We start from the raw sequence: 20,237 nt of genomic DNA on the forward strand, positions 1-20,237 counted from the left end.
TCAATCGATCTGCAGCCAAGGTTGAGTTGTGACTATTGTGTATGAATAGAGATGAGTAGTACTTCCAATGGACACATGTATAACAATGGTATTGTAACACAGAGATAATGACTGTACAAGAACAAGGGTGCCTCCCTCATAGCAATTCACTGAATATTCAAATATAGACTGTTATCATGTAAATTCTGTAGAACACCTACACAATACATCTAAAAAACATCTAGGTCAGTTTAGTTGTTTTGTTCATAACATTTATCCACAAACTCAATGATGTAAATCCCCTGGCTCGCTGGCTTACATATCTCCACACAATTTATGCACTCTCACTCACTTCAAACAGATCTATGCACTATGTATCAAATTTTTGCTATGTCCATGTAGTGTACAAGGCATAAAGGGTTAAACACTCTCATCCTAATAACTCATGCAACTAGTTCATAATTTAAGCCTGAACCTCTCACATTAAAAAAAAATGGAATCTGATGAAATTCATAATCATAAATATAGGTAAATGAACAACAGCATAATAACTGACTGGAAAGTACAGTATAAATAACTTGGAATTCATTCATGATGTAAAGTTTGCTAGAACAGTAATTTTATCGGAACAAATTCACCTAAAATCTACCACAAAAATTTGAAGAGCTAGAAAATGATTTTAAGCCTACACTTTTTAATCCTGACATTACTCACTGCTTGATTTATTAGTCACTAACAGACTAATCCTGATAATAACGACCCCAATAATTATCTTCAGGGTCTACCAGAAAGATAGGTCATCAATTAAGCCATATCCAAGGACATTTTTTTAATATCTTTAATTATATAAATTAAGATCTCATTTTAAATCTCGTAATTTACAAACTATTTTATGGACAATTCCCTCTTTAATAATTTAAGCTTCATGATTAGTACAGTACCATGAAACAGCAAAAGAAGTACTGATCAGGAAAAAAAGGAAAATGCTTAGGAGACAAAGTCCGAAATTTTCAGTTACAGAATGAAATTGGTTTTACCGTTATTTCTGGATCATATCAGTTTTTTGCACTTTAAAGTAAGCATCATGGTTACATGATTGTAAAAAAAAAAAGAACAGATGTAACCTTCCGGGATGCAAATGGCCTTCCATATAATTCCCATGGTTCAACAATTTGACAATGATATGGCCTCTTTGAGGAAACATCTTTTTTTCAGGAAGAGAGTAGATAAAGTGTTTGGACAATTTCGCACTGATTATGATCTTTAGGAGTTGAGTACTTAAAACTGACATCTAAAGACTATTTGTATTAATTACCCGTAGTGTCACTGAACTTGCCAAAAAGTGTTGAAACTAAATAAAACACCCACGCTTCTTCTTTCTTTACCAATCTTCCATTGGGTTAGTTTCTAGATATAAGCAATCTTTCCGTCTGTTGTAGTGGGCGCGAGTGGGGAAGCAGACATTTCCTCAGAGCTCTTATACAGCATAATGCTGACTTAATGCTGAGTAAAATGCTTCTTCACACTCTTGGTGAATGTTTAGAAGCCTTAATGAATTAGCCTGTCAACTACAGTAATTACCATCTGAAAAAATATCGGCAGGATGTTGTCAAGATAATCTTACGAGAATGAAAACAAAGTCTGAGGGAAGAGCGATAAAAGCCTGAAATAAACAGTCACTGTAAAAACAAATAGTAAACAATCAATTCTACGATCTGATGTCACTGTTGGGGCTGAATGAGAGTATTTAATTAAAACAAGCAATGTTTCCTGATTCCAAAGAAAAAGTCAATTAATTAACAAATGAAAAGCATTTTTTCCCACCACACCCAAATGAATTAAATTTCACTCAAATTAAGATTACCATTGATCAAGCTAAAATAACCAGATCTAGATGTTTCTTATCAAAAGACGGTGTAATGCGTTTATATGTATACATATATTTAAATATATATTTATATAGTATGGAACACATGTTTGTACATAAATATTATCCATCATGAATGAAAGCATTTATACTAGAAACTAAGAAACTATACAAGTTAAACTTTGATGCCTTACATTCACTGATACAAATTCACCACTAACTACTACCATGAGTTTGAATACAATTTTTAATAATACCAGTGCTTAAATATTACGTCTTTCATGTTCATCTCCCTCTAACTTATCCCCCCCCCATCACCCCCAGCCCACCTCCAGGGCCTTTCACTTATTTTTTTCAATCTACTCTTGGGATGTCTTCTGTGAAATTCACTGGAAGTTACCCCAGACATCACATTGAAACAATATGTACAAGTATGTCCTTCATTTCCATGGCAACACACCTCCCCTGAGGATAACTTTCAGCTAACCTGTAAGAGCCATATGTCTACTATGATTTTCTACCTTCAACATCCAAGCCTATAGCCTTTAAAGTACAAGATATAACCAAAAAACTATAATCTTATGTCAATTATCTTTCACCTTCCTGATAATAACTAAGGTGAACACCCAAGGGGAACAGCCAGAAATAGAAGCATTGAAAACAAGTATCAGCACACGTACATATGGCAGCACACTGGAGAGGACAGACACTGTTAACAACTAGCCATAGTTATATCATGTTCATTGTGCTGCTGAATGTAAGAAAGCTCTTTCAAGTCTGCTCCTCTAAGAGTTCGGGTAAAAAACAGGTGTTTCACACATGCCCTCAAATTGGAAGTTAGATAATAGACCTCAGCCAAAGACTCATGTTAATGCACTTTCATGTGGTTTGAGCTGATTACCCAGTAACCCAGGTGAAGGGGGCACTCAGGAGTGTGGCCCTTGGGTTGTCAAGGCAGACTCTCAGGTTAGAGGGTCAGGTGATACCTGGCTAAAAAATTGATATTTTAGACATGAGATTGTGCATTCTGAGGTATATTTAGACTCCCACTCAAGGTAATGCTAATAACTATACTTTAAGTTTGGTGCAGGTTGAACCATCATTTACTGTACAGTATCTAGATCCAGATTTTCCAGAGTCACAATGTGGCTTAATAACTTGACTACCTAAAGCCTCTTCACTACAGAAACTTTATCCCGAAAGTACTCTGACATGCCATGTATCCAGTTCAAAAAACCAAAAGTGGTCCCTTTTACCATGATACTCATCCTGGAAATTTAATTTAAATTTTACCAAAAAGAAGAAAGAAAAATCCAAACACACTACTACCACTTTCCACTGAAAACATGCTTTTGCAATTAATTCCAACACAACCTGTTGAGTGACAGGGAACTGACCTCATCCCCAAGAAAATACTGGATTATTATCAAAGTTGTCAGTAAATTGGGCCAAAATCTGCCCTTGAGCCAAACGATTTTCTCCCATTACTCCCGCTGAAGCACAAGTGGGCTCATTTGGTGCCTCTGCGTGTGTCTGTAAAATGACAGCTTTGACCTTTAGACCTAAGGCACTTGAAAAATTAACCTCTACCAAGAAACATAAACCTAACCAGAGGACCGACTGAAAAAAAAAGATGTTTTTCTTCTTAAAATGTGGTTAGAACTTTAAAAATAGGTAACATGACAAATTCAAACCCTCAAGTTTTTTTTCTTTTTCTGCTGTTGTTGTCTACCATTCTCTCTGACTACCAGGGAGTTGCTATGGAACATACAAACTCCCATACAAACTACCAGTCCCACTCATCATGATGACTATTTATAAATACTACCACAAAATGGTTGACCAGTCTAAAACTGACCAGATTTTGGTAAACCTCTATCTATATAAGATAATTTCCCAGACATTTGGCAAATTTTAACCACACCTGCAAATGGCTACACACCTGAACTGTTAATGCTAGGTGAAACTAGATAAGATTGATCAACTATTCAAATCTTTGGCACTTTTGAACAAAAAAGGAACTAAAAAAACAAAAACACTGGGAAATCAAATTTAGTTTGGAGCAGTGACTTTTTGGCCTTCACACAGAAGAGGTTGGCATATAGTATTGTGAAATTCACTAACACTATTTGGGTAATATTATTCCACAGATTGGATTGACAATCCATTATAATAATAATAATCATAATAAATGAGACTTATATGGCGCCAAATCAGTAGACAAAAGTCACTGCTCAAGACGCTTTACTTCATTAGGAATAGGAACCATTATTATACAGTTTTATACTTATTTATTTATAATGCAAAGGAGGGACTGTTTTAGTAATTTCCTACTAACATTGATATTTGAACAAGCTACCACCTCAAAACAATAACCCCACCTTTGGCTCCTCATCAAACAGTAAAGATATGAACAATAGCTTATTATGTCCAACCACACTTTCCAATAACCCACACAACATTGGCTGCTGGGGTGTTCACTTCTACTTTCACAGAGAGGATGTATGAGTCAATGACATATCCCTTAATCCCCCCTCTTATTCAAGGACAATAGGTTCACTAAACTTAAGCAAGAGCATAGTAATTCAGTTAGTGAATTGAAATGAAAGGGACACAAGGAAAAGAGGTTTACTCTGAACAAATGCAGCTCCCTGAGAGATAAGTACCATGAATAAAAGAATGACCAGGTTAAGATTGATTGTGGTCAAGCCAGAGGATTGAAGGGTGCATAGAACTGAAATAAAATCTTATAGATTGGTCTGGCATTATACAACTGACTTACAAGCATGATTTTAACCCTTAGTCTATCCGGGATTTGAATAATGCCTAAGAAGGCGAAAAAATCTTTAATTCTACAATTTGCAAAAGAGGTTGGTTTTTGCGATCATTCACCTAGAATTAGACAAATCTGGCATAAGTCTAGCAACTGCTTATTGAAGTCACAGATGCTATATGTTGGAGAATTAGAAGCATGACATTTTAAGGATCTCCCAGATGAATTAAATGTTGCAATTTCAAGAGGGTAAAAAAAAATATTAGAAGCTAATGCCATGGCTTCTTTCCCATCTCTTTTTTGTTTGTTTTTTTTGTTAACCAGCCAAATATTATTAATCAGGAATATCTGTCTTTAAATATGTAAAATAATGCTTATTAAAGAAAAGGAAAAACTCACGTTTTTGGTGGTGTGCGACCACCAAACTAGCACACATATTGCTAACATTTCTGAAACTTTGTGGTATGGTACACTAAACAAGTAACAAGTGCAACAAGGAATCAATTGCAACTTTTGAGGAAGAATACTTTGTACCAGGAAACAAAATTATTTTAACCGAAACTCTTTTGGAATTGATTGTCGCAAAAAGGCTGTCGAAAGTAAATAAATTTGTCTACAAAAGCATGCATGGAAGTGCTAAAACAAAAATGGTTAATTATTTAGAGCATAAGTAATCTTTGTGTGATTGCAATAAATCAAAACATGTCTCTGGTATTACTTAATTAACAACAATATTTAATTATTGAAATTTGCAAAACAACTGCAGTTCTATGATATTTAAATTGCACCTCCCATTCAGAGGTATACTATTGACAGTTAAGAGTGGATGGGTTTTTAACAACAACAAACTTGGGATACTTTTTACACTTACATTAAACTAAACATGTATGACCATTCAAACAGCACCAGATGATACAACAATATAATTTGCAAAGGTGTGGTGTACCTTGCATCAACCAGTCAAAGTTCAAAAAGATGTATATTTACATTTATCCGATAAATCTTATAAAAAGATTTAAGATCTAACTTGTAGACTTAACAATATTGTAAACAGTCATTAAAACACTTTGATTTAAACCATGGGTGTGATCAAATTATTTAAATCTATATAGAAATAGATCATAGGTATTTAAAAATTTGGTTTTGGTTTTAAAACTGACCTTCAGAAAAAACTGTTACTTAAATCCTTATTGGTTAAAAATTAATTTCCATATCTAAGGTTATTACAGTTTAGTGCAGAGCACAATTTTATTCTTTGATTAAAATGAGCTGTTCAATATTTGTATTATGGTCCATATCTATGCTTATCTTGTGTGAATTACTGATAACAATAACAACTTTTGAAAATCAAACTGCTGAGTTAGTAGATGCTTAGCTTGCCTGCATGCATTAGCCACAGAATACTTAAACCAGTTTGGTTCTAACACATCTACTGGAACTTTGAAAAACAAATCTTAACAACCAAAGAACAAATTTCCTATTTTTTTTTAAGTATTTGCATCTGGGCGCCACAGAAACTTCTTGGCCTGACGCACACTCTGAATCCACTGTGGACTTTTCTCCCTATTGATGGTTTTAAGCTGATGAATCAATACCACCATTGCCTCCACCCTTTCTGAGATGCACTCCACCACCAATATTTCATTCATCAATACTCACTCCAGTACTACTATACTAATACTACTACCATATACTGTACACACTAACACCCTCCAATAGGTGTAGTAGTAGCAATACTGTACAGCTTATACATACACACATATCAGGTATTTTTTTTCAAATCAACTTGATTCTTGGGTGCTGAAACATCCCTCAAAATTAAAAAATAGAAGATAACTTTAAAAACACTCTTACTTACCAAATTTTTCTTCATAAATCCATTAGATTTCTGTCCAATTGTAGTATATAAATTCCCAGTGTATATTATCAATGCATCGTCCAGATTCTGTTAGTACTCAGTTACTAGGCTACACGGACAGCAAAGCTTCATTTGAAACTCTTTAGTAATCTCCACTGAACTATTGCTAAAAGTGGGGGAGGGGCTTCCACATAGACTGTTCTATTATTACTTGAGGTAGATTAGTTCCACTTACTACATTTTACACGGAGAACTTATGGTTTAGTCTGAGGAAAACTCTGTCAGAATGAAAACATTGAACTCCTGGAAGTGTTACTCATTAAAGAAACTATACTATATAGGATCATATTTCTATTTCTGAGTAGCAGAAAAATGATTTTCTATTGATGAAGGAGAAAGGGTGATAGTACAACTTTCATAATATCCTGCCCAATCTTTCAAATTTGAATGCATCTGTCAGTTAAAATTTTGGAAAAACTCACATCATGGATGCAGAGTTATCAAGTAGCTGCATATGTAAAAATCAAAACATTGGGAATGAAGGAGTTGGGCTTAAAATGGAGTATTTCCACCCCCCTTTTCTTTGGGGGAAAGGAAGGCTACGGGGATGTGGAAAATGTCTGGTTTGGTGGGGGCAAGTAAAGCATTGAAAGACACATGCTGCCAGTGAACAGAAAGGTCCATAAATTAAGAAAGGTTTGAATTAGCAATACTGTTGCAGCTTCAGAGTATATTCTGTATTCTAAGCATGTTTGGCTAAAATTCCATACTTCATAATTTTTCAAAACTTGATATAAAATTGGAATTGTTCAAAAGGGATATAAATATCGTAAATACCACTTTTAATGAGCTAAGGTCAATAGAAAGTTTTTAATTTCAAGCCTGGTTTCACAAAGTCTTTATTTAGTATATTAGTTACTGAAAACCTCTTGGGAAGTTGATTTCATATCCTGGGAGAAGTTTCTCCTGGGGTTACAGATTTCCCAGAAGTCAACACCTTCATGCCTAAATGGCAATCTTATTGTCACCAACCAATCAACATCGGAATACTGTCAGATATATACTGCTAACAATCAGAGGAAAAAACTCACAAAACTTGGTAATTTTGATGACCAATTTGTCCAGTAGGAATCTGGTAACTAATGTTCAAGTTTACAGGACAGAGGGGAGAGGGAGGGGGTTAAAATGGGAGGTACAAGGACAGAGGGGAGAGGGAGGTCGGTAAAATGGGAGGTACAAGGACAGAAGGGAGAGGGAGGTGGGTGGAATGGGAGGTACAAGGACAGATGGGAGAGGGAGGTGGGTAAAATGGTAGGTACAAGAACAGACGGGAGAGGGAGGTGGGTAAAATGGGAGGTTCAAGGACAGAGGGGAGAGGGAGGGGGTAAAATGGGAGGTACAAGGACAGAGGGGAGAAGGAGGTGGATAAAATGGGAGGTACAAGGACAGATGGGAGAGGGAGGTGGGTAAAATGGTAGGTACAAGAACAGACGGGAGAGGGAGGTGGGTAAAATGGGAGGTACAAGGACAGATGGGAGGGGGTAAAATGGGAGGTACAAGGACAGAGGGGAGAGGGAGGTGGGTAAAATGGGAGGTACAAGGACAGAGGGAGATGGGTAAAATGGGAGGTACAAGGACAGAGGAGAGAGAGAGGGGGTAAATGGGAGGTACAGGCAGAGGGGAGAGGGAGGGGAGTAACATGGGAGGTACAAGGACAGAGGGAGGTGGGTAAAACGGGAGGTACGAGGACAGTGGGGAGAGAGGGGGGGTAAAATGGGAGGTACAAGGATAGAGGGAGGTGGGTAAAATGGGAGGTACACGGACAGAGGGGAGAGGGAGGTGGGTAAAATGGGAGGGGTTTGGAAAGGTAGCCTGGGGTGTGTGTCCTACAGATGAATTTCTTGACTGAGAAGATAACAGTGGTCTCCATAACATATATTTTAGTGGGCATTGCATTCAGGTGCAGCTGGAGTTTGTGGGTACTTAATAAGCTATCCCTGGCCTCTGCCCCCCCCCCATCCCCAACCTGTAGGTAAGTGAGTTTTTACTTAAAAGAATTAGTCCACTTCATTTTGGTCACATACTGCTAGACTTGAGTTTAAAGGTCACTTGTAATTATGCACAAGTAATTTCCAGGGGAAGAGGGTAGCAGCTTTGACGAGAACACAACATTGTTGTTACCCGGCAGTTTCGACCATTCATGCCAAACAGCAACAATTTCAGAATAAGTGTGATGTTGAAATTGGTAGGCAATCTCAAGTCTCAACACTTCTGAACATCATTTATAGTCTGATTCCTTCCCATCTGCCCCCCCCCCACCCCCAATCTCAGCCCTGTTTCAAGGCCCCTAGCCATTTACGCCAAGTTGGTATTAAAGGCTAGTTCATCGGTAAATGCAGAATAAATGCTTTTTGAGTTCTAGCTCTGGTTGATCAATGCCAGTTTTAATGCACATTTGCACAAATTCTAAACCATGATGTTATAGCTGGAGCCAACCAGTCATCTTCATGGGTTCCAACGACATGATGTAACTGCACATGTACACTAGACAATAGAGATCCAAGATGGATACATCTTATTGTTCTTTTGTACAAGCTAAATAGAACAATGGATACTATTATTATCATAACAAAATAATACTTATGTCCAGCAGAAGAAGACTTAGTTAACAATAAGTTGTAATCCTAAAATGAAAAGAGGGATAAACTCCACAATAGATGAACAAATTTGCTTAGTAACTCAGAGGTTGCAGTTGCATTGAGGAGATTATGTACTTATTTTAAAATGCTAGACGTAGTATTTGCTTCAATTGTTGTTTACCAAGAAATTTCCCACTTTTTGCCTCTTCCATACCTCCCCCGGCTAGGGCTTCATCTAACCAGCTTTAATTGTAAGCAACTCACATTTTGATCAGCGATGAGAATATTAGGGGCTTATTAGTTTGGTCTGTAGCCTAACTTGAAAATCTGCGATATGTTGACCAGTTCAGGTCAAAATATTGTTTACATCATGGTTGACGTTTTATAGTTTCATATTTTCATGGAAAAGCTGTAATTTATCATACTTATGATGGTATAGTCGTAATGACGTACCACTTACACTAATTACATGCATCGATCATAACACCGGCCCGCCAAGTGAAGAAGATCCTGGAAAAGATCCTGATAGGATCGCAACTTCAGGCCCTCTTACTTTTACACAAGTGAAGAAATGATTGGTAGTGAAACCGCTTCCTAGCTAATTGGTGATTCAGTTTGTACGTGTTTAGAAAGGTATATAACTCTTAACATGTTTTGGCCAAATTTTAAAAATAAAGCGATGAATCAGGTTTCAAACTCATGGCCAGGCTTTTCAAAGTTGTAGGCACGACTACCTGAGCGGAACGCCACCATCGGTTGGCGCGGAGCGTACAAGAAAATTTATGATTTTACAAACCCTCAGATGGCCGGAAACGGCACTTCCTGAGTGTTCATTCTGGTTCCCTGGCCTCTTGCTAACTTGAGACACCTCATTCAATATCACTTTTAATCCCCAAAACCAAACAAGTTAAAATATAGTACAGAATTATGGGTGTTTAAAAAAAAGATAACTTGGCCAAAAAAGTGTAGGCCCGGGGAAGTGGGGAAGTGCCGGGTTGAATCTAATCCATACTAATACTTTACATACAGGGACATTCCAGCCTCCAAGATACAAAAAAAAAAAAAAAAAATTGGCCACTCCCCTGCAGATGAGATATATATAAATACAATCATTTGTTTCCAGTTATATCAATATTAGGTCATCTCCACACACTTGCTCAAATTATCCGTCCTATCAGTTTATGAAAAACCCGTTCTTTACAACAGGCAGGTACATGCCCTAAGATGCCCCACAATGACAAGCACTCATGCAGAGGAGATATGAATGAATCCATGAGGAACCCTCACGTCCCTTTATCGTAACTTGCGTTTGTTTCCTGATTACAACGGTGAGCATTACACTCGGCAATTTACTGTCCCTATCGACCGGCTGACCACTATATCCTTGTAAACTTGAAAGCTGGGAAGGTCCCTCCTTATCTTACTGTGTTTCTTGATTGTATTCTATTGTTACTTTAAGTAATAGAAAGAATAACAAGTCTGTATAAAGACTACAATGGAGGAAGAGTTACACTATGGGGTCTCTGTGTTTACTCAGTGATTAATTGATGTGACAATTATTCACACTTAAAATCAACATGATGTTTAATAACCGGGTAACACGCCTTAGAGCTGGCCATATGACGACCGTGACATGCCACGTATCGATACAGCCGTGCTTTGTGTAATGGCATCATGTGAGAAGGCACGGTGATGTTTAATGTTACTTTGAAGAAAGGGGAGAGGAAAGGGATTGATTACATAGATTGGTGGCAAATTAGGTGGAATGTAATGTGACATTATAGTTGCAACAAAAAAAATCCAAAGTTGCACCATGCATCCCTTTCATAATGGAATATTTGATATGATCAATTTTCTCAGGAGGGTCTTTATTCTCCCCCCCCAACCCCCCTCCCATCACTGCCAATCTCCCTCATTTTGAGTTTTTTTGTTTTGTGAAATAAGCTTGTATTAAATTAACATAATCTTAATTTTATTATTTATCATAATAAAACAAAACTGTTAGCAAAACTGCTTATCCGCTAAAGAGCATGTGTAAGAGAATATGTAAAAGTAAGAAGAGGGCCTGACGTTTCGATCCTAGCAGGATCCTGCTAGGATCGAAACGTCAGGGCCCTCTAATTTTTGCACATGTTATTTATCATGGCAGGTTTTCTGGTGTTGTAAGTATGTTGATCTTGCAGTTTGTTCTTTGATTTTCAATGTCTCAGATCTATCACTATAAAGTAAAAAGAAAGCACATCTATACGTTATATGGAAATTGGAAAAAAAATAGGAACAAATTGAACATCAAGTGATAATATGAAATTAAACACATTAATGTCTGGGAAGTCCAGTTCATGGAACTGTACAAAACTTAGAAAAGCCACAAGAAAAGGGAAGAACTTTTGCTGTAAAATACTTGGATTGTCATCAAAGACGATATCAACATCATCCATGGGTTGTCCTTCCTGCGTTATTTATTCTTCCATCCAAATGGCATATATAGCGTTACTCTTATGGTCAGAGGTCAAGCTAGGTTTCACACTGCAGCCAAGGGAAACCCCTATTAACATCATCTAGGTACATTTAGACTGCGGTTATGACTACTTCCTCAATGACGTCAGGTGACCTCAGTCTTACCATATCCGTCACGTCAAACAGACTCACACAATTGTTTTCCTAGCTTCTGACTACTATGATAAACATTCTAAAGAATTGTGTATTTATAAACAGCTCTTTGTGTTGCAGTTCATCCATTTTACTCTATTATCTTTGGTTGAGTTTAAAGGAACTTCCAAACTTGAATATAAAGTTAGGGGTCTATCCCGTCATGAAGTTTACGTATCGAATCAGTTCAGCTGACGCGTGATCAGCCATCAATAGACCAAGCAATGGTGTGATTATTTTATAAATATCATGATGATGTAAACAAAGATATTCTTACGCAGTTATATAATTAGAATCCATGTTACCGCATAAAATAAAGAATGACCAAAATGGAGAACTAAATATATATATGATACAGGTACGACAGGAAATCAAAAGCATTGTATTAAGTCAATGATGACTTACGGAAGGTAAAACTTCAATGTCGCAATAATACCGCCATCTTCCAGAGACCACCTTCATGTTTCAAATTATCTAAAACCATGCATCTAAAATGAAGACATTTTTTGCCACAATGTACCCTGAATGTGTAATGGTATGTTCCTTTTGCCTCCTAGAAACTTCATCTATGTTTTGTTTCAGAGAGAATTGATATTTCCTTCTGTTTCTCAAGTGACATTGAAACATGAGAAGAAGTTGACTTCATTTCCATCATGCAAAAACAAACACACCTATTGTACAGGAAAATCATACTTCTATGCATATTCATAGACTGAAAATTCATAGACTGTAATTGTCATAGGTCAGCTATACATGACAAACATAAAACCATTTTTTTTCAACATTTTCATTTTGAGATTTAATTTTGGTAAATTTCTTGACGAACTTGAACAAAGCAAAGAAATTCTTGGCTAGAACCGGTGACCTCAGTGTTAGAACACTAGTCCTCTACCAACCAAGCTTCATATCCAGGCCTTAGTTGGTGGCCCTTACCCTAGGTATTCAGCCATGCAGACAACACAGCACCTTGCATACTATTATTAAGATTAAGTTTTCCATTGTCCATTTACCATACTTTTTTTACATAATTTTTTGTGAGGAAATACAGTGACCATATAGCTTTCAGTTCTTCACAAATGTTCAGTATGTTTGGATTCGAGGAAGTAAATTAAATATCATGGCTCCCTATTCTCCTTTAATGTTCCCCCCCCCTCCTCCCCACCTCCTATCCCTCCCTCCCCTTCAGTTCCTTAATTTACAAAAGAGCTTTGTTTGTCATTGGGTCATTAAGACGCAATATATGCTAAACCATGATGTCACCATGTATCCAAGGTGATCAACTATGTAAATAATAGCAAACTGTCTGTCATACTAAATAGTATACATTTCCATCTTAGCAACATCATCAAACAGGGTCGGGTCGTTCCGTTACAATTTCCACATAGACCGGGAGGAAGTTACCAATCGATTGATCGTTCTACGACCCGGATGATGACGATCCTGATCAGTACATCCTCGATAAATTAGTTTGCAGATGTCATCATGACAATTGCAGGCAATGAGTAAAGCCAAGAGTACCATAAACACTGTAGTCACCAGAGAAACTATGTGGGAGGAACTTAATCCACCCTTTCACTAGGTGATTTGTCAACCGGATTTCAGCTATTCGCAAGCCAATTTGTTATTGTTTTTAGCATAAGTCATTCACAAAATGTGGTCTCATACATACAGAATTAAAGTGAGCAGTCATAACTTATGTAGATGAAATGAAAGAAATATGAAAACTTTTCAGAAGACGATTTCCATTTTGGAGGTTTGCATGCTCATCCTGGTACCAAACCGTATCCCTCCGGATGCTGCGCTACACGCCCTCCCACTCCCTTCCTCCCACCAACCAACCCCCGCACCTGCCCACTTAACAATTCTGTCTATGGCAATGAGCAGCTCTGCTAGTACAATTGAAAGTTTATACATCTCCATTACATTACCATATAAATATATATATATTTCGTTATATAAAGTTTTATATATATATATATATATATATTAATATATATATATATATAACGATATATAACGAAAATCCACGTTTATATATATATATATTATATAAACATACATATGCTTTATATGCGGACACCCTAACCACTTGGCTCTGGACGCCGATTGTATGTTTGTCCAGAGGTTCGAAAATGGGTGAGGAAGGTCGTAATTATATATATATGTATATATATACATATAACATATATTACACATATATATATACACATATACATATATATAGATATATATATGTATATATATATATATATATATATATATATATATATATATATATATATATATTTATATATTGCAGCTGTGTCTGTCTGTATAATATACATTGTTCACTTAAGAAGTACTGTAGCTGTTTATTTTATATATTTTTGGAAGCATGTGAACTTATCATTGCCAACATCTTCGATTTGTGCCAAACAGATTCTATATAAATTACGTTATCACAATTAAGGGCTGCAATGAAAACTGTTAATGAAATTAAAAATGCATCAACTGTTTATCAAGGCAAATGTTGCCACATTCAATGTTAATGGCGATAATTCGGATAGGAAAGGAATATTGAATAAGAATGAGTGGTTATAACTTATACGGCAAAGTTTCCGACATACAATGTTAATGGCGATAGCTCACAATATTGAATAAGAATGAGTTGTTGTGAGCAGAGGAAGCGTGATGGTCTATTGTTTGTTCACATTTAGACTGCTTAATAACAACGTGTCACTTTAGCGATATGGATGCTTAGAAAATAATTTCTTGTAATGACACGTTCAGAAGAATTTGTGAAAAAAGTTTCCATGTGATTGTAGAAACGATCATGTTGACATGATTTCAACAACTTCTTACTCTGTCAACAAATAGCTTGCATTTTGGTTAATGTAACTGTATTTATTTCATTTCATTTCATTTTTGTCTGATATTAAATGTACATCTCTTCAAATAGCCTAGTTTTTATGTAAAAATATAAAAAGTAAAAATATGCAGTTGTTATTTTGTTCATTCTGAAATTCTTTCATGTACCCTACTGTTGGAAAAGTGATTTGCAAGTGAGTGCAACTAACATTATACATAACATACAGCGACGTAGCCAGGAATTTGAAAGGGGGGGAGCACTTTTTGCGATTGATATGGATTTTCAAAGTTGTAGGCACGACTATCTGAGCGGAGCGCCACCATCGGCTGGCGCGGAGCGTACAAGAAAATTTTTGATTTTACAAACCCCCCAGATGGCAGGAAACAGCCCTTCCCGAATGTTCATTCTGGTTCCCTGGCCTCTTGCTAACTTGAGAAACCTCATTCAATATCACTTTTAAACCCAAAAAACAAACGAGTTAAAAAAGTACGTAATTCAATAATACATAATGTATTAAAATTAGCAAGGTACACAAGGGCGGCGGAAGCACCTTTAATCTGGGGGGGGGGCACCGAAGTCAAAGGGCACTTTGCAGAAATTCGATTGGACTGTTGCAGCCTGATATTTAGTACCCTTTATAAATCTTATTGTATTATCTTATTTGCGTATACACATCACTCCATCAACGCCCCCCACCCCCCCCCCCCGTCTAAGTAGTCTTACTTTTCAACTTCTGATACTTGTAGATACAAAGATAGGCCAGAAATGTCTTTGATACAACCATAGCCAGTAATTATCTTTGATAAAACTGTAGCTAGTAAATGTTTATCGAAAAGGCTGTTTTGGAACTTGGAACGCCGATCGTGACTACAACAGGCAACAAAGAGCTGCAGCTCTATACATATAAAGTCTGTTAATCAACGATAGGCTTATTTGACTGTGGAATGTTCTCAACTGAAATTTATCTGCATAAACGAGTTCTTAAGTAGATGTTAAAAAACTGACAAGATCGTATCCTAGTCTTTTTCGGCGGGTAGAGTATTGAATGAAACGGCACGCGATATGAATGACAGCCTAGATGACAGAAGAATAGGTCACCTAATTTAGCCATAATCTTGCTTCGTTCATTTCAATAGTTTTTCCTGTCTAGACTCTTAAACTCGTCCAGCAAGCTTATGGATTTGAATTATGGGTGTTTTAATAAAAAAGATAACTTGGCCAAAAAAAGTGTAGGCCCGGGCCTACAGTGCTACATACTGGCTACGCCCCTGATAGTTCTAAATTAGGATTAGATCTCTTACTGAAATATCGCTGTTCTAATAAGGTGATCAAGAGTACAAGTTTTATGTAGAAAAAGGGCACATTTTTAACCTGAGGAAAAGTGGGGGCACTTGCCCCCTGTGCCCCCCGGTTCCGCCGCCCTTGAAGGTACATGTACAGAGTAGACTTACTTACTTTTCAACTTCTGATACTTGTAGATGCAAAGATAGTCCAGAAATGTCTTTGATACAACTGTAGCTAGTAAATGTTTAAGTTAGCCTAATAAGAGAAGGCGAGAGCTATCCGACGATTGCCATCTGATGCAAATTTCTCAAGTGTTTTCTCAACTGAAATATTATCTGCGTAAGCGGGTTCTAAACTACATGTTAAAAAACTGACATCGGATCCTATAGTCTTTTTCGGCGGGTAGGGTGTTGAATGAAACTATCGTGCTACATACTGGCTACGTCCTGATCATATGATATCATTATCAGCAGATTTTGTTTCCTGTTTAAATTCTTTTACATGTTCTTTTACATAATATATCAGAAAGACAAACATAGTGCTCTTTTACAAGTTTTCCAGTAGGATGATTCTTGTTTATTGTCCAATGTCTGGACTTTAATACATTTGACGAACTTAACTGATGGACAATATAAACTTTCATATTTTGTAATACAGCCAGAAATGCAGTGGCCTAAAAACAAATATCGTTATCGCAGTGTATTAGCAGTGTAATAATTATTTTAGGAAGTGCGTATCACGTACGATTGCTAGCTTAGCTTTATAACATGCTGTTCGTGCAACAACTTAGGACGACTCATTGAACGAACGTTGTCGACGTTGTTGTGCATACAGTTCGTGACATTCCATAGAGTGCGGTTAGGTAGGCAATATGTATTTTATTACGCAGTGGCCAACTGTAGGCTTGTAATTGGCTATAAGCTAAATTTAGCTAATTGCATCTGCCAAACTAAGTAAGTAGTTGAATCAGTAGGCGTGAATGTTACTACGATTACAATCGAGTTAACGGAGCTAACGAGTATTCAAGATCAAAAGAGCACTGACAAAATACCATGCTAAAAAACGACAGTATAAAAAAAAAATAGACACTGAAAGGGGGGGAGCGGTCGCTCCCCCTGCTCCCCCCCTGGCTACGTCCCTGATAACATATGAAAGCAAGCATTGAAACAAATTGGCTTTCTTCATCAAAGGCATGCAACCTTTCCACCTAGTTTAAAGGTAGTCAGTATAGGCTCCAAATTATAGCATGCTGTAATTGCTAGAAGTATTAAAAAGTTCTTTCCCAGGGGTCTTTACTCTCCAAATTGTTCTCAGACACTTTTAAGGAACACACAAGATGACTGCATGTCCCAGTGAGGAAAAGTTCCTCGAAGGTTGTTATAGAAACAGTGTAAGAATTTTGACCAAAGGTGACCATATTTGAAAATATCTAGCATATTTGGAGCCAATACAGCGTACCTTTAAACTACACAGTTTGGAACATTTTTTCGAGACAGATGCAAAAGCACAGCTAACTTTTTCCTTTGTATTCATCAATTTTTTGTCATTAATTTTCACGATAGGAAATAGCCATCATAACTGTAACGATCCAATTTTGCAAAACAGAAAATGTGTCTTTAGTGACGTTATTTTGAATTATGTAATTCTCTATCCTGTAATATGCACGGTATGAAACTCTGACATCTTTACTATAAATGACCAAACACGAATTAGAAAGAGATATTGAAATGATCACATCATGGACAAAATTGTAATGAGTATGTCTTTGTAATGAGTATGTATGTAATGAGTATGATTGTAATGAGTTGTTGTGAGTATGAGTATAGAGTTGAATTGGTGAGAATGGGAAGACTTTAAAGCTCCTCTCTTGACAATTAAGAATTCAATATCATTTCACCAATTGTCTAATTAAAAGTGACGTCCTGTATTAAGAAGGATGTTACCCCTCCAATATTTTTGATCATTTCCTGCTGTCTAAGTTTGCATAGGTGTAGTGTTTAACCACTTTTCAGCCACAGGTACTGTAGCAACACTACATGTATTGATCAGTACAGACTGGCACCTTATATATATATATATATATATATATATATATATATATATATATATATATATAAGCCTAATCCATCATTATTCAGTATAGAGTGTGGCAACTATTGAAGGCACACACACACAGTAGGTAGTCTCTCACTGTGCATGTATTACAAACAGCAAGCTTCTAGGAAGGCCTTAATACTCAGTCTTCTTGTAATGCATGGCAGGTGCTGAACAAATGTTTGACCTGACAGCCTAACCTCCAGTATATTAAACTGTAGAAGGCAGTCACTCGACTATATCTTGTTTTCCTGATTCGTGATCTGATTTCAGGTTCATAGGTCACAAAGTTTCAGAGAAAATGAGGCCCTATTGGTTTTCAGAAATGGGTGGGTGGAGCTTTATTGTTGGAAACAGAAACTCACTAATAGTGCGTCACAGAAAAAAACTGTTTACTGAACAGGTTGGTTGGTGTATTGGTTGTTCAGTGAAGTGAGCAATACAATAATGGAGTTAAATTGAAAAAAAAAAGGAAAAAAAAGGAAAAAGTAAAGAAAAAAAGTAGAACTGTAGGAGTAAACAATCTTTAGGGTGAGTAAGCATTTGTTAGTGAAAAAGTGGAAAATAGGATAGTTTAATGGCTAAAGCTAATGACCCCCACCAGGGTTATTGAAAGAACCCTATTCATTTGATATGAATCCTGACAAATGGTGTCATTAGTAACGTGATTGTGGGACAAGAGAAGACAAAACGTACAAAGCTACAGATGCAAGATTTTTTTGCTAAAAAGCTTATAATTACATGTCACATGAGCAAAAAGGTTTTCACTTAGACCTCTGCCAATGATCTGCACCTTTGAGCACTTGTACACAGACTGCTAGTTCAGATGTTAAAGGTTATATTAGCTGGAATCCAACTTTTGTCATTTCATGACAGGTTAGCTAAACAATGATTTACTTGTAAGCAAAACTTTTTGGCAAAGCATTCAGCTTGCTCACAAAACAATTCTCTCTTTTACTATGGTGAACTGATAATACTTGGCAAAAGAAAATCTGTTGGGTTTTCTTTCTCTGTGTGTATGTTTCTGAGGGTGAAGGGGTGGGGAGGGGGGGGGAGAGACAGATGTATGAAATATTTATAACAATTAACACCACAAACAGTGTGCAAAATTACACGTACCAAACAGCAATGAGGTATAATAATGAGGTATAATAATAAGGTATAATAATAATCATAATAATTTAAAAAAAAATAATCATAATAATAATAATATAAGAATAAGAAGAGGAAAAGGAATAATAAGAATAATTATAATAAAGAATAATAAATAATAAGAATAAGAAAAATAAGAATAATGCTTATTTATACCAACTGAACAAAATGGGCACAAAAATACAGCATAGATAGAATTAAAAGAAATCTTGGTATCACATGACATCCATGAAAGTATACACTGACAGCATCCCAAAAACTGTAAGGATGCATCCATGCCCTAGCAACTAACTCTCAAGTTTTAATTTCTTTTGCATCTTTCCTTGACCAATCTACTTGTTAATATGCCCCTAATGTAAAGAGAGTTAGTATATATCTATTATATAATATCCTCTGAGCTTGTTCCTAGATCAATGCCATCCAAACTAGTTCCTGGGGACTATCACATTTTCATTATTGCATGGTCTCAAACACATGCTGCATCCCGAAAGAAATAAAAACAGTTTGATGAATTCCGATCTGGGGCAGTTGGGAATTTTTTAACGGTCAAAACTGTTTATTTTGATATGTTTCCATACTGTCAGATAAAAACGGCCTGCACTGCGCCCATCAATAACCATCACCTACAAGTTAAAAGTCATTCCATATGAAATATTTGAATGGGCTCTTGGTATAGAAATATTTGGTCATAGTCTGAATTCCAAGGATGATAACAATGATAAGGATAACTGTCATCTTTTGTTTTCCTATTTAGATTTAAAGCTGTCAGATTTTTGGCCAGCTTGACATGTATAACCCACACCATGTTATGTCCATGCATTTCACACATGTGATAACAACGGACACGCTAACATTAAATGGTGTTTTTGAAAAATGTCAGGAAACTGTCAATACTGGGGCATGGGGACATATGTCCAAAAAAAAAGTGTCCACAATCAAATCAAGGGCTGATGATATCTTATAGCTTCCCCTAACAATGAACAATGTACGGAGTCAATTATGACTTGTTGAAATACTTTCATTTTGGTTGTTAAGTTCTGTACGTGACTGTGAGCGTATCTAGATTCAATTGTGGCAAATGTCCACCAGTAACC

The 20,237-nt window shown here is 36.5% G+C and overlaps 1 protein-coding gene across 2 annotated transcripts in view; it reads right to left on the minus strand.

Annotated features, from left to right (window-relative positions):
* LOC139978160 (semaphorin-1A-like) overlaps positions 1-20,237 on the minus strand; it is an 81,201-nt gene that overhangs the window by 40,564 nt on the left and 20,400 nt on the right. The window contains exon 1 of one of the 2 annotated variants that reach the window (XM_071988066.1): positions 6,478-6,639. The exons of the other annotated variant lie outside the window; for it this stretch is intronic. The gene's annotated coding sequence lies outside the window, so the exon portion shown is untranslated. Of the gene's footprint in view, positions 1-6,477; positions 6,640-20,237 lie in introns of those variants that run through there. 2 annotated transcript variants of the gene reach the window in all.

This window comes from Apostichopus japonicus, chromosome 13, assembly GCF_037975245.1.
Source record: "Apostichopus japonicus isolate 1M-3 chromosome 13, ASM3797524v1, whole genome shotgun sequence".
In the NCBI taxonomy this organism is placed as follows: domain Eukaryota; kingdom Metazoa; phylum Echinodermata; class Holothuroidea; order Aspidochirotida; family Stichopodidae; genus Apostichopus; species Apostichopus japonicus.